General features: G+C 43.1%; 1 protein-coding gene across 4 annotated transcripts in view; it reads right to left on the minus strand.

The window, feature by feature from the left end:
- Pdm3 (pou domain motif 3) overlaps positions 1-15,826 on the minus strand; it is a 117,686-nt gene that overhangs the window by 35,749 nt on the left and 66,111 nt on the right. The gene's annotated exons all lie outside the window — the stretch shown is intronic.

Consider the following 15,826-nt stretch of genomic DNA (forward strand, 5'->3'; position numbering starts at 1 on the left):
TATAGAGCGGGCGTTCTATTTTTTTACTAATAATTTTGCAATAATTATGTCAGGCATATAAAGCGATCTAGATATTTCTTTAATTTATCGCTCGGAAATTACGTTAAAATTCTTCTCCACGTGGCTCGATCAAATACAGGTGATCAAATTAGTTAACAATTTTCACGGATTACGCAACAATTTTGTCACGTCCAGAACGTAGAATCAGCGTGTGCGATGGACGGCGCGTCACGTATTAATCGCCGATATCGTTTGTCGAATTAAGCGGTATATCGAAAGCTTCCGAATTAAACACGCGCGACAAGCTATGTCGAATAATGGGCCCATCGCCGGCATGAGAGCCACTGGCTCGCGTGTGGCGATCCATATAAATTCTAATTCCGCAATCAGCGGCATCCAAGATAGTTCTAGGCCGATCCTAGCCCGCTAATTCCAACTACCTCTACCCTCTGCCCTACCTTCTTATATTTACCCGACAGTTCATAATAGCCATAATCAACGGTTATACCAATCCCACGATAATAATTACCGAACCTGAAACTTTCACCGGCCACCGTGTGTCTCGTGCGGATAATTCCCCGCACATGCGTTGCCGCCCTCGTAGTCATTAAATTTCCTTTCTCCGCATGAGGAGAGAGAAGAGATAGATCCGGACGGCTTGCCAAGAAAATTCGTAGCGCCAAGATCGACCCGCGGCTCTGATTTCGATCGCGGCTCGCACACTATATTATTCATATACGTCGGCAAAATGCGTGGCCGCAAAGTATACAACTCGTAATATGTCAAGGCGGGCGAGGATCGTTAATAATATCGCTCGGATAACGAGCTCGTAAATAAGCCCGCGAATATGTATAGTACGGTCGTGCATTCTTAACTTTTTCAAATTGGCGCTCCCCCCTGCCCCCTCCCTCTTGTCGTCGTCGCGACCGGATCAAAATCAACTCGATCGTCATCTTGACGTCGCGACAATCTAATTTCCTCCTTCTTTCGTTATATCGATCTTTGCAATTAATTCGCGTGCACATGCGCGGGACGAATAAAAGCGATCTCCTTGACGGGATTCGTAAAATATTAGCCGCGAATAATCGTTGGCCGATCTACACCGCGTCGTCGTTAATCTACGACAATCGGTAATCAAACGAATAGGTACATCAAATTGGAATACGTAAGTTCGCGGAATGATTTACGCGCGAATCCTTTCCGATGGAAAGACCTTGAATTATCGAAAATAGGTTGGGTCGGATCCGAGTCGAAGCCAGGCAAGTTTGCTACGGCTAAGGCGGGGGTGGTAGGGGGACGAGGGGAGCAATTTTCGTCGGCCCCTTCGTCGCTCCGCGCCCTTCTCGTCTCCTAGAATAATCGATCGTATAATTATCGTGATGTACCTGCTAATGCCGCGAAAATCAGCCCCTCGCAGCGTCCGCCAAGCAGACGGCGGGGTTAAGCGTTGGTAGTAGGAGCACATGGTAATTATATCACAGCCTAATGGATATAGTTAATTGCTAATTATGAGACCTGCCGAATGATCGATAGTACCGTGAGGCATCGCGGCCTCTGATCGTTCGTTGGAAACGAACAGGACGGTGGCGAGGGATTGCCAAGAGTGTCATTCGGACCAATATCGAACGACACTCTGACTCCGCTTTCATCCTCGGCCAGTCAAAATTCCCGTTCATTCAAGATCGCGTACAATTGTCAGTTGACAGATTCCTTCCGTCGTCAGATTTCCTACAGAGTAATATTTTAATCGTCGAAATTATATTAATAATGTACCTTTTCGTATTTTTCGTGCTGTTTTTAATTTCTAAAAATAACGTAAAATTATATTATAAAATTTAGAACAAACGATTAATGAAAATGAATAAAGCCTTTTGTGTTAAATTAGAATAGAAAAATTGAAAATTCTCTGAAGGAGAAGAAAAACGTAATTTCAAAATAAATATAAGTTAGTAATCACGGTATTTCCAAGTATTAGGGCTCTCTTATATGGCCCAATTATTCTTTATCAGAAAGCAATCGTAATCATTTTTACACCGAATCGAAAATGAGGGATCTAAAGACACGATCGTTCTCAAGTTTGTGACACGCGAGTAACTTTGGCGGCAGGTACCGGGGTTCCGCCAAATGTTGCCGGTGACACGAAATCGCACACACATATGTAGAATCACGTGTATACACATCATTCTGCCTCTCTCCCTCTTTATTCTTTTATCGTCTTTTTTTGAAAGGTTTCTCCGCTTCATACGCGATAATTAGATATCGTGCAGGCGAGAAATTAAAAGTGAAACACATAGGCTGCGCGCCTGTGTCTTTAAGGCGTCTCGTTTCGCAGAATCGCGTGCTCGGACTGCAAAGTAAGCCGCCGCAACGCCGACTATGTGCAAACGTCAAAGAGCGGAATAATGTTAGCCCGTTCTAAGAGGGACTTTATTAGATCGCCCCGCAGTCACGCCGTTCGCGTAAAATCTCGGCGTAAAATGTCACGTGCGCCTATTGGGGCCGCTTTTGCCGGCAGGTAAAGAGATCCACTGAGAAGGGTCGACGAAAGCAATGTTACACAAACGAAAGCGGAAAACAGGCGCGTGCCTCGTACAAGCTTTTAGGGACGATGAAATTTATAGAGGTTGCCAAAAATCAAAGAGATGGAAATTAACTTGGTTGAAAGACGAAGAAGACGAGAGAGAGAGATAACCGACTGAGAGATTAGCTAACGAGATTTCGAATCCTCGAGAAGGTCGCACCGCAACCTAAAGACAATTATATAAGCGGTGGGTGTCAAATGCTGCCTAGTGATATAATTAAAGTGTACTTAATCTTATGTACGACGCTTCGCGTCGTAGCCACCCGAAATTTGCTCGTTCGTGAATGATGGAATTAACGAGATTCCGTTTCGCTTGCGGTGGTTAAGTGGAAAAGTTGATGGGCAAAGTGATGAGAAACACTATCGACAAATCAGTGACGATAGCACTCGTCTCTCTCTCTCTCTCTCTCTCTCTCTCTCTCTCTCTCTCTCTCTCTCTCTCTCTCTCTCTCTCTCTCTCTCTCTCTCTCTTTCTCAACTGTATTAAAAAAAAATAATATTATTATCTTATACATATAAGATAGTAATATAAAAAATATATAAATATATATAACATATATATAAAAAGAATATAAATGTAATTTTATACAATATAATTTCAATATGCCATTTGCGTACATGCAATTTTATATGCTCTCTTAAAAATTAATTCTTCTTGTATTAAACATAAAGATTTCTCTATCAAAAATATTTTTTTTTATCGGAGCATATACATAATAAATTTATACAATAAAAAATCGCGTTTCTGAAAAATCGCAATTCATATTGTTGGCGCGTCCCGTTGCTATCTTGATTAATCGCAAGAAAATTCCGCAGTTTTTTATTAACTTCATTTCATGTGGGCTATATCGGATAGCGCCTACTTATGCGCATATTCTTGGTTATTATCGCGGCGCAGCGGGAATAATCGTCTTAGCAGAAAGCCACGAGCGTTGTAGTATCGTTGAAACATCTAGAATTATGCTCATTAACACCGAGGCATCTGTTAATGATCTTGGCTCCGGATTGTGTAACTCAAGGACTGCGCGGAAATCGGTCGCCGGAAAATAATAATCTTTCTTAGAATAAAATTATTTCCTCCACGAATTACATGTGATTAAATTCAATTCAAATTTCATTCGACGTCATGTATCGAGCGATGATCATTTTCACATAAATACAATATATATTAAATCATAGCTACGTATATAATTATATTATTAGTATAATTATGACTTTTTCGAATAGTATTTATTAATATTATTAGTAATCTCCGTGTTCTTTTTAGAGCAAAGTTATAGGGCAGTCATAGTAAAATGCAAATTAACAATAAGAGCGGTAAATTTTATAATTAATTCTTCAGATAATTAGTTTAATGTGTCAGATAATCAGTCTAATTTGATCGAGAAACAATCAAAATTATCAGTTTTAATGTTTTTTGTATATGAAAAATTTTTTTTATTATAAACTTTAATAGCAAAAAAATATATAAATATAAATTTTCATAATAAAATTTTAATTTTCAGAATTCTAAATGTTTTTATTATACATTTTATTATAGTTAACAAAGATCTTTTCATATTTATTTGCGCATTTTAATATTCTTAAGATTCTATTGTACTTCTTGTGCCGCTTATCGACAAAAGCAACATGTCGCGAGTAAGCTTTCATAACAAATTATTATTCACGCGCGGAAAAATATATTGATTTCTTTCAATCTAATTTACACAATTCGTCATCTTGTTTTAAAGAGTTTAATCAATTCCTTTTATATATGCATATTCGTAAGTTGATAATTTTAATAAATATTTAATGCTTTCTTATTTTGTTTCCTCGTTTCTTTATGCCTTAGCTCTTTATGTACCTATATCTCCTCTAGTATATCTTTCTCTCTTTCTTTAATACATGGGACATGAATTAAATAGTCAAACATCACGTACTCCAAGAATACTGATCTAATCTATAATCTTTAGACCTACTTTTCCGTGTCTTATGTTGAAAAAGATACATTTTATATAAATTAATAAATTTTACAACAAACTAGGATAAACAATAGAACTAACAGAAATATTAAAAAAGAATGAAATAATCATAAATAAAATTAAAGCAACATGCGTTGATTTAAATTCGCGATTTAAATGAAAAAGAATCTCGTTTTAACGAAAAAGCATCAAATATTACGGTGCTTTCTGTGGATTAATACATTTTCATACATGTTTATTGTGCCGCTTGATGGCTTCGGTCATCATCATACGCGTCGGTGTCCATCGGCAAGATTGACCGGATTTACAAGAGCAATAATAATTTATTCCATCGCCTCCCTTCCCATATCCGTCGTTCCCCCGCTCCTTATTCCATCTCCCACCATATTGACAAATGACAAGTGGATCCCTTAACATGTGTCGAGTGGTCGGTCGCGCTGATGATTTCTGGGAAGCTTCTTCACGGCGGCTGACTCGACGTTGCAAACGTCGCGACCCATAATTACCGCAACGATCGTGGTAGCTGGGTGTGCAGTGAAACCCGTGCACATCCAAATAACCATTATCCGCCATCAAGAGCGAAGAATTCCATTTTCCAAACATCTCGCAAATGTTTCGTGAGAGGTGTGAAAAAACTCGGTCGAAGGAAAGGCGAAGCAACGAGGGAACGACGACTGTGGCTAGCACGGTCAGAGGGAAGAAAAGAATAAAAAAAAAAAAAAAAGAGCAACGACTGGCTCGACACTTCGTGCAGGACCGAGGCCACGGTCGGTTTAATTAAGTTGCGCGAGCTGGCAGAAGTTTCGTCGGGTTTGTTTCGAGATACGAGAGAGAGAGAGAGAGAGAGAGAGAGAGAGAGAGAGAGAGAGAGAGAGAGAGAGAGAGAGAGAGAGAGAGACCAAGACCGTGTTGTACAGCGACACAAATAAATTTTCCCGGAATGGCATTGTCTTTGAGGTCGACACATTTGCGGAATAATACTCGATAACTCGGGGGGGGGGGAGAAGAGGGGGAAAGGCGAGGAGAAGTTATATTAGGACGGCTTAATTAACCCCCCACCCAATAGCTATGCCCCACCAATGCCATCCACCGCCGTCTTTCCCCCTTCACGACCATCCACCCATCGCACCCTCTCTGACACTGTCATTCTCTCTCTCTCTCTCTCTCTTTTCGTCGTTTGCTTCATCTTTCTATTGCCATCTTCGTTCACGTAACCGTGCTCGACCCTTCTCCAGCACGGTATAGATATCGCTTCGACTCATTATGGATTCCTTATTACGGGAATAGATTAACGGATTAAATCTTAACCGACGACAGAGCAGCACCGAGAGAAAGAGAAAGAGAGAAAGAGAGAGAGATAGAGAGTGAGGCCGAGGCCGAGGCCGCGCATCGCCGCCTTTATAGACGCTCTATTATCGTCACCTTTTCTACAACTAGAAAAGCGGGTCAATAATCGCCTCGTAAAGAATCCCATTACTCTCAACGACGACGGCCATTTCATCCGAGTCATTTGCAATCATTAACATCCGTTTAAACTCGGAGACGCGAGGTAAGGATAGAGGAGGGCTGGGGCCGACGTCGCGCTCTCGCAATCTCGCGTCTTCACAAAAAGCACGCGAAAATAAAGTTTCATTATGTTTCGTTTCCGAGTGGGCGGCGAGAAATTAGAAAATGCCGTTCAACTTCCGGTGGGATTATCATCGCGTCGAGCCGCAAGATATTTGCAACAAAAGCATTTTCGACACGTTTGTAACTTTACGGAAATAATTTAACGCGCTTAACCGATCGGCAAAAACAAAACGACAAATTTGTCCGCATTTTCAATCGAACGAAAACGAACTCCAAGAGCGAATCTTAGAGATCGAGCCGCGCGGATCGATCGATCGCGAAGCGATCGACGACGGCGTTCTCTCGACTTTCGGCTGCAAGTCGTTCCATTGACCCCGTAACGCAGAACCGGTAATACGGAACGCTATTTATTCCCAAAGTTTCGAAGGTTCGGCTGAGCCGAAAGCAGCTCACTTCGAGGTAATTACGAGAATTCGACGTCTCTCTCGGTTGCGCTGGCGCGCCGAAGCATCGCCGTCTCTGTTTCTTCGCCGGCGCAAAGTATACCTCGGTCTCGCTCCCGCCCGCCGATTCTATCGGGCATAATTACCTTTCGCTGTCCCTCTCGGATAATCATTGTAACACCTAAGCACCCTACCTAACCTACCGGAGCCTAGCCAGCGTTTCCGACGTTATTCCCCATCGATCGACCGCCCTGACGACGATTTCCGTGCTACGACGCGGTCATTGCCGTACCAGATCGTTTCGCTAACGATCACGGTGTCACCGGGCAATTCCGGATTGTCGCACGAATGCGAATGATAAAGACCGTGCAAACTGGATCTTTTAGATTTTTGTTACAGCTTTCCATCGATACAGTTGTCATCACGAATGGATTTTTCTCCAAATTTTAACTGGCGGGATTATTCTATCATTTTCTCGACATACGCGTACGTATTCTCTTCGTAGATATTGTACATAATTTACGTTTATTAGGATTAAAAATTTTATACAATTATATAACATCACGTCAGAAAAATAATTACTATATATATAAATTTGCACTATCAAGGTATACATATAGGTACGTAAAACACGAATATAGAAGAATGGAAGAAGAGATCTCGTATCGCGAGAAAACATACGTGAAAGAAATCGTCGGGGATTATTCGCGGATCGGCATTAAAGTTTCCATATAATTGAACGATTAATGGTCGCCCACGGGGGGGGATACGCGCATTCTCTATCCGTGAAATCATATACGATTTCTTCAACGAGTCTTTCTCGTCAATCGAATGAGGCATATCTCGGCGGAATATCCGATATACGACGTTAATATGCAGGATTCCAACGCGACACAGCCGCGGTTGTGCGAGCGCCGATAAGCGTTGCAACGTAGTAGGATCGATGACTTTTCGTCTCGATCGCCGCGAACGAACCGCGTCGCGTCGGCCAGAACCGTCAGCGATGCGCTAAAGTTTTATCGATCCCTATTCAATGAGGATACCGCGCGCAACACGCGCGACGCATTAAATCATTGAAATTTATGCAACCGGCCGCGGTACGTGCAGTATCTTTCACTTTTCATTACGGGATCATTTGTCATGCGGCCGTAGATCTCTTATCATTCGGCGATCATAAACAACCACGCATAAATTCCAACTTTCGCGCATAACCTGACGCCGGCCATCGACCGGCGCCGCCAAATTTATTACTTCAAAACGCATCGGGAATATAAGCTTGCCCTATATGACAAACTTCTATTCCGTCTACTAGTGCCACTAGCGTTAGTCATCGAGCTGAGTTTTATTATCCGCATAGTTGTATTATCGAGATCGACGCGGCTAAAAATTTATCTTTTCACAATATATCTTGCCTTATAATCTCCGATATTTTTCACGGAAACAAGATTGTTCCGTACGCGAAATAACGAGCCGCTATTGTCATCAGAATTTTCAAGATAGATAAATACAAATTCTGTCGGATACGGGGGGGAAAAAAAAAAAAAAAAATTAAATGTACATCTCTTTTAAAATAATGATAATCCGCAATTCGCATATTACAGATTTCCGCCGATATATAGTGTCGCGGCGAGGAGAACGATTCATACTATTTAGACATCGTAACGTTCTTGACCCGTTCGTTCCCGCTGTTAGTCTTCTCGGAACATGGAAGAAACAGGAGGATCAGTTTTATAAAAGGGTTTAATGCTCCGGACGAATCAACGTCGCACGTTCATTCACCCCTTGGGTCGCATAATTATGTGTCTATGCTTTATGGCAACGAGGTATAAAACGATGGCAGGCGGGCGCCGGGCTGCTTTCAGACACTGTAAATTAAAGTTGAGAAAGTGCGCTACGCGAGTAGTCATCGCGGAACGCGCGCGTTAATTAAAGCTCATTGTAATAAAGAGCGCTTTTTATTCACTTTGCCTCGTTCAGCCAGCCAACCGGGCCTGGAGAAGGGATATTTTTATGTTTAATTATATTACGTTTTACGAGTTTCTCCCGGACTGTTTTCTTAACGGCATAAAACACCGACGATGCTCGGAGTTTTAAACTTTAATTGTCGTCAAGGCCGTGTGGTTTATCCGCCAATAAAAGTAGCCCCTGTTGTAGCTTCTCTCGGCGCGAGAATGCGATTCTACGAATAGAAGGGTTCTACAATCTGTAGAATTTCCTCGGCGATGCGTTTTACCGGTGATAGCAAGCGGAAAAATAAAAGCAAGACTAATTTCTCCGATTTACAAATTATTCGCGGTTTCAAGCATTAGGGATTCAATCCGGTTTCAATTCGCGTCTTAAGCTGTCGATCTCTCGCCTCTCCTCGTCTCGCCGCATCCTCGTTTCTCTCAGTTAACATCTCCACTTCCCACTCGCAGTCTCTCGCTCCCATTCTCTCGTTCTCGCTCGCTCCTGGCACTGAGAGATATCAATTAGCACTGCGTCGCAGGGAATTAATCTCGGGAATTAATATCACGACGTTGCCAATTAATTTTCGTTAATTTCGAATCAGCAGTTTCCAGAACACCGTCGGTGCGGCTCCCCGACACAAATCCCTATCACCCGTTACGATAGAACGAGAAGCGAGGCGACGATGGTGAGATGCGCGAGGGAGGAAAAGATGGGCGATACGAGAGACCTAAGAAAAAACACGAGTGCCTGCACGTGCGCGCAAGCGTTGGCGTACGATTGTAAGCGAGAAAGGGATGGATTCGATCTGGTAGCAACTTGGTACTTTGGCGAAAGTTTCTCGTAAAAGCGAACGCCGTACATCAGTCAGTTCTTGCCACGCGGTCGCGAGCGAGCGCGTAAGAAGGTTCTGGTGTCTAGCCTTTTCCGCGTTTATCAAAACACACATTTAATTATGTCGCGCATCGTCCCGCACACCCGTTGAAACAGTGGAATACGCGCGCGCGCGTTGTTCTTTCGCTTATTCCGAGCTTAATTCACACCTGCAACCGTGACGGGAGGACGGCTAGCGTCGCTTAAAGCTTAAATTAAAGCGGCAAATGGTAAAGGCGTCAACTCTCAACGCGCGCGCGCGCGCGCGGCCGTTTCCTTTTTATTTCTGTGCACGAGCGGCCGCGAGTCGCGCAGTCCATAGCTCGCTGCGAGCCTTTTGTTCTTCGCATACGAAAAAGAGAGATAAAGAAAGAATAAAGCTCTCCGTAGATCGCGAAGAATTTCCCTGGTAGCGAAATGATATGGCCGAAATAATATATAGGTTAAATTTTTTACAGCAATTTATAAAATTTCTGCGTACATATAATATTTTTTTCTCATAATAATTTGTGCGAGAGACAAGCTCGATGAGCTCGACGGGATACGATAAATTGCGCGTACGATAAAATTACGCGAGCTCCTTGAGTTTTTGGTTACAGTTTCGGCTACAGTGAGGGATGCGCGAAGGCGCGCTTCTCGATTCCTCTCGATTGGCGGAGGGCGGCCGAAATTCGAGCGTCGGCAAGGGTCGTCGAGCGTCTCGCGCGACTTATCCAGACGACGTATTTAAATTCGGTCGAACTTTGGTGCCGTAAGTTCTCTCCCGGCTCGGAACGGTTGAATTGAAAAGCTAATTCTCGTCGTACAATCGGCTCGTCTCGGCATAGGGCAAACTTTGTGAATGTGTCTCATTAACCGGGAGCGTGCGCGCGGACGATTCGTCGAGCGAGCGCGACGTGCGCGTGTGCGTTAGCGTTTCATCTATGTAACCGCCTCGTAATCTCTTTGCACGGTCGAAATTTTACCGACGTGCGTTTCGTTTCAACGCGTTATGATAAACGCGACCCAAGACTTTGTGTGATCGCGAAAGATCGCAACTTTATATTATGCGGATCGCGTTGCTCAAATGTTTCTTTAACGGTCGAAGAAATCGGCGACGAACGATTTTCTGTGGAAATTCGAGCTCATTGAGCTCTCTCTCTCTTTCGCATTCCTACAAAAGTATTTATAAAAATGTGAACTCTCCGCCGATGAATGTTTCGTTACGAAACTCGGCATAACGAAGGGATCGATCGCGAAGTTGGCGACGGCACTTCTGCCGCTTCTGTGAAGCTCCGGGCGGACTTCTCTAAATAATGAGATACATTTAATCACAGGATTAATAAGCGCCAAAGAAGCGGAATGAATTATGAATGATATTTATTATTCGAGCACCGAAGTCAGCAGGAAAATAATAATGGTAATCGTCGTCGCGATTGTAATAATAGCAATAATAACTACGACAATAAGAGCTTGCCGCTTGTAGAGAGCGAGGCGCAGAGACGAGCGAAAACAGAGAATGGGGAAACTTCGTCTCCCGGCTCTATTTGCATAAAATCGTCGTACCCGACGCCTCCGAAGATAATGAAATGAAACTAAACAAATAATGTAGATGCTAAACATTAATTACATTCGCCCCAGAAAGCGAGCGAGGGCGGAGTGGCGGCTAGGGGTTTTCGTGAAATTAAGAGACGTCGAGAGGATAGGACGGACAGGGGACGGCGGACGGAACGGGCGAACAGCCGCGCCATCGGGGGGTTGCGAGAATTAAGAGATCGCTTAAGAAGTTTAAATGGGAAACACCGTAAATGGAGAAAGAGTAGAGAAGCGAGGTATTCCTTTTTACGCGATCGAGATCGCCATCGGAATCGGGGAATACTAATTTACATTATACGAGGCGTTTATTCTTCCATGAAGTTGCGCGAGTTAAATTTTAAAACACACATTACGATTTTCTTAATAATGTACGGATATAAATAAATATCGAATTTAGCAAAATTCTCAAAAAAACTGCTCTTATACGTTATTTATAATCATTATAAATCATTCGTATTAAGATTTTCTATTTGTCGGTTTTATACACGTCGATACTCTTAATAATACAATTGGATAAGTCCAAATATAACATGATCTTGATTCAATATTTTTACAAGTAATATCGCATAATTGAATCACAATAATGCTCATCTTTTTTTAATATAACATCAGAGTTGATCGGCAAAGGGCGCGGAGGACTATAAAAATACACCGCGTCCAATTAGTAGAAAAGGAAATAAAGATTCTTCCCCCTCACCTGTTCCTTTTCTTTGCGAACGATCATCCGATTATCTTCGCTTGATTCTGCAACGCCTAGCTAATTACTCGCTTGAAACGAGAAGAGATAGGAATTCAATTATCTCGCCGCTTGAAAAGTTTGACGGCAGCCCCCCGTATCTTAGATAGATAAACCGTCGCGAAAATATGAGCACGCGAGTCAAGTCCGCCGCGCGAGAGTCTCTTTCTCCTGCGTATTTTTAAATGCGAAGGATAAAATGTGCGCGGACACGCACGTTGGCGTACGCGCGCACGGCCGTGTCGCGGACGAGTTATGCGACGTGCGGATCCGCGCGTACATACGTATGATAGCCACTGACCGTTGCATTTCGTTGGGTATGCATTTACGAGCATGTTGGACCTCTTTCGCGGAGACATTGATGGACAAGCGCAGCTTATATGGATGCCGCGAGGGAGCCCGTCGTTGCCGTTTACATATTTATGTTATGACTCCGCTTCATTCGACTTAATTGACGGAATTGCCATAAATTTACGAATATCGTGTCGTGTGGATGCCACGACGGTGGCCAGAGATACGCGCGTACACGCATACATATTATATACGTGCGTACCAACACATTATCGTATATAAGTACGACTCCCTGCATCTGAATTTCAATGAATACCGATTAGGGTAGTTGCGGAATGTCGTTCGCTATCTGACGATCTGACGATCCCGAGATTCATGACGTTTACGCGTTCGCTAGACTTTTTGTACATATATTTTTATATTCGCCGACGTGACACGTTAAAACGCGTGTTGCGCAATATTTAAACGTTTAGAAGTAAAGGCTTCCTTCTAATGCCTCTCCGATGCCTCGCGGATTCAGCCAACTATAATAGATTCTTGCGCAATTGTCTCATCGTAAAGTACATCAGAGACGATCAGTGATCATTGAGTAGTAGTTGGAAATCATCGCGTATGATGCGATATTAATGGAGCCTCCCGTAATAGAGGGTCACATTCACGATGATCGTCGCATCATCGCGGATACAAGTCACGTCGCGTATTTTCAGTTGAAATTTATAAGAACGTTACTTATGTTCGATCAGAGATATACAAGAGAGCGATTTATCGTTTCATTTTATTCTTGTATATCTGTAGAAAATATTTAATTATAAAATATTTAGAGTTATAAGAATAAAAATAAAATGTATAATATTGGATTATAGAGAAGAGCGATCTCTCGCATAATAAAATGGATATAAAGCTTTTAAAACAAGTTACTATTATTAAAATCTTAACGTCTCGTAAAATTTAAAATTTAGATTCGAGAGGATAGGATAGACCTTAGCTCGCCGAAGATGCGAGCGCGACGTTTCTCGAATGATGTAGCTGCGCATAAAGTGGACAAACTGGGACCATTTATCTGCTTTCCTCGTAGCTTGCTCGAGTGAGGAGGAATCGGTGAGGGAGGGGTGGTAGAATGGGCACTGGTTTATTTCAGGGATAATCCAAACAAATGTACTCGGTGGCTCGCGAGTAAATAACATGCAGATGGCGTAATACTGGTTGACCAATGGCTTTACTCGTCTCCGGCTGCGAACGTGCCCCGTGAAGTTTTTACGAAAGAAAACTTTTCACGCGTACGTATACGCGATCTCGCGAAGAAAAAAAAAACTTCTGATTTTGTATCGCATCTAATCAGAGCTCATTTATATCCTGCGTATTGTACACGAATATTGAAATAAAAAATTCTATATAAAATAAATTATATAAGAGTTATCTAAAACCAATAGATAAGAAACAAGTATATAATAACGATAAAAAGAAAAATATATAAATTAGTATATATATTATATAGTAATGTTTTGTTTTTTTTCTAAATCTCTCAGCTTTTCTTCTAACAATTTTTCATTTCGCGAGACCTTGAATTTCCTTGATTTTTTATAGTATCGACAATTGCGTCGAGCGCGATAAAAAAGTTTCTGTACGCGCTCGATGAAGTTCCTAGTATGTCAGAATTTAACGGAGAAAAGGTGAGGGGCAGAGGAGAGGGGAGGCAGAACGGATAACCTGGTTTCGAAAGGGGCAGCAGATGGGGTGTTGGTCAGTGGCTATCTCAGACTTGCCTCATCTTGTGCCAGTCTGGCTGCCTCGTGGCCGTCTCGCCGCCCCTTACGTCGAACCACCCTGCCGCTTTATCCGCCCGCTGACCATCCACCTCCGTAGTTTCCTGGGAGATCGATTGTTATGCATAGCCTGTATTTGCCCGGCCAGCTCTGTAACCGGCCCTGGAGTCTGGAACTCGACTGCAAGAAGCGACCGATCGACCAACGTCCAGAAGACCCCGGCACGAGAAGACTCGGCCTCGGATACGAAGAAAGCAATTTCAGACGGACGGGCAAATTAGACGACCGTGGTTTTAAGGCTTCCGTGGATACGCCCAAGTAAATCGATACCTCGATGGATGGAATAGTTCTGTCTGTGTATCACTGGGTGTCTGCTTACATCCAATCAGTTGGACGCCGTTGCGTCCGCAACGATCGACCGCCGCGCCGGCCTTTTTGCTTCCGCGTGACGTATATTTATCAAACAAAAGTCAGATCAATTCTTCAAACTCGTATCAAAATCGCGCGAAATCTACGACTCGAAAGTTTAATTAAAATTGCGAAAGCAGCGGGGATTTTGCATAGAGTGCTCGATCCGTTAAGAAATCTGTTGGAAGCCGTCTCCTTTGAGCTTTGAGAACGGAAACAGCTGACCGATGGTGAAGAGACCATTGTCTTCTCTTCGAATGTTTATTCTTGTGTGGCCCACCTTCCGGTCACCGAACAAACAACCAAATGCAAATCGAGATTATTCCCAGCTGTATTTGCCGTTAACCTGAATTATTCGAGTCTTAATGATGGCTTAGGCAACAGCCCACTGATCTGAGGGATTATACCGTGAATATTGCAGGGACTAATGAACACCCGGGAATTAGGTCCTCACTAGAATCTTCGGAAGAAGGGGATTCGTCTATCGCAAACATACCTTTATCCTATCGTTTCTAAACTTTTTTTATTTTTTTTATTTTTTTGAAGAAATATTATATTCGCGTAAATTAATACAATTAATTGCTGTAGTGTCGCGTTCCTTTTTCGCACGTTTGCGAAACACGGCGAAGTTATAATTTGTATGCGCATATACAATATATTCCTCGTATAAAATGTTCATGTAATTATTTAAAAATTGAACAAATTATTTTGACACGCAATGATTTTAAAACAAATCTTATGGGAAATATATATTTTCTACATAAACAATAATGATATATTACATTTCACGTAAATGCAAGTAAACCGCGGCAAGAGATACTGACATGCTGCGCAAGCGATGGCCGAGCATCGCGGTTAACCAAAGAAAGCTGAAACGGCGCGCCCGGATAAATCAACGAAACAATAAAGCTGAATAGAGAAGTAACTGCTAACGGAGGTAATGATATTTGGATCGAGACAAACCGAGAATACTCGAGGGAGCAACGAAGTCGACGCCGTGTCGTTGAAAGCTTTCGCGCGAACTTCTTTTTTCGAGTCTCTCTCTTTCTCTCTAAACTCTATCCAAAGTCGTCGATGAAACGTTTAACCTTCCCTTTCTTGCGATGACTAGAGTGTGCGTGTACACATGCATGTAATTGACTGTATGTACATGTATTTGCCTCTACTGTCTCTTTCTTTCCGCACGCGCGAGGAGTCGCGTACCCTTGAGCGTTTACGCGTTCATAAAGCTCGAAGGATCGCAGTCGCTTTGAGCCGTGGAAGACCATGCGCACCATCGGTCGGAGGTGGGTGTCGTGGGATCGCGGCCGAGAACGAGGATGGGAAGAAGAGGGGGATGGAAGAGAACGCGGTGGCGCCGGGCGCGACGGCGACGGCGACGGAGAGGGTGCTAAGGGGGTGGTGAGAGAGCGAACGAGGGTGTTTTTCCACCACCAGTTGCTCGCGGCATCCGCAAACCCCTCTCGATCCCGGCGTACGAGAGGGAGCGAGAGAGAGAAAGAAAGAAAGCGAGAGAGAAGCGCGAACGAACAGCCAGACTGCCAGACCGTAAAAGTACCAAACTCCTATCTACTCCTGTAAACCTCTTCCTCTTCGTTCTCGTACCCCTAATCTCGAAACGAGGTTAGAGAATGTAACGAATGATGCTTGAATGAGAAAAACAAGAATCTGCCTCGATC

This window comes from Polyergus mexicanus, unplaced genomic scaffold (assembly GCF_030449975.1).
Source record: "Polyergus mexicanus isolate NDT 795.1 unplaced genomic scaffold, iyPolMexi1.0 SCAF_21, whole genome shotgun sequence".
Classification (NCBI taxonomy): domain Eukaryota; kingdom Metazoa; phylum Arthropoda; class Insecta; order Hymenoptera; family Formicidae; genus Polyergus; species Polyergus mexicanus.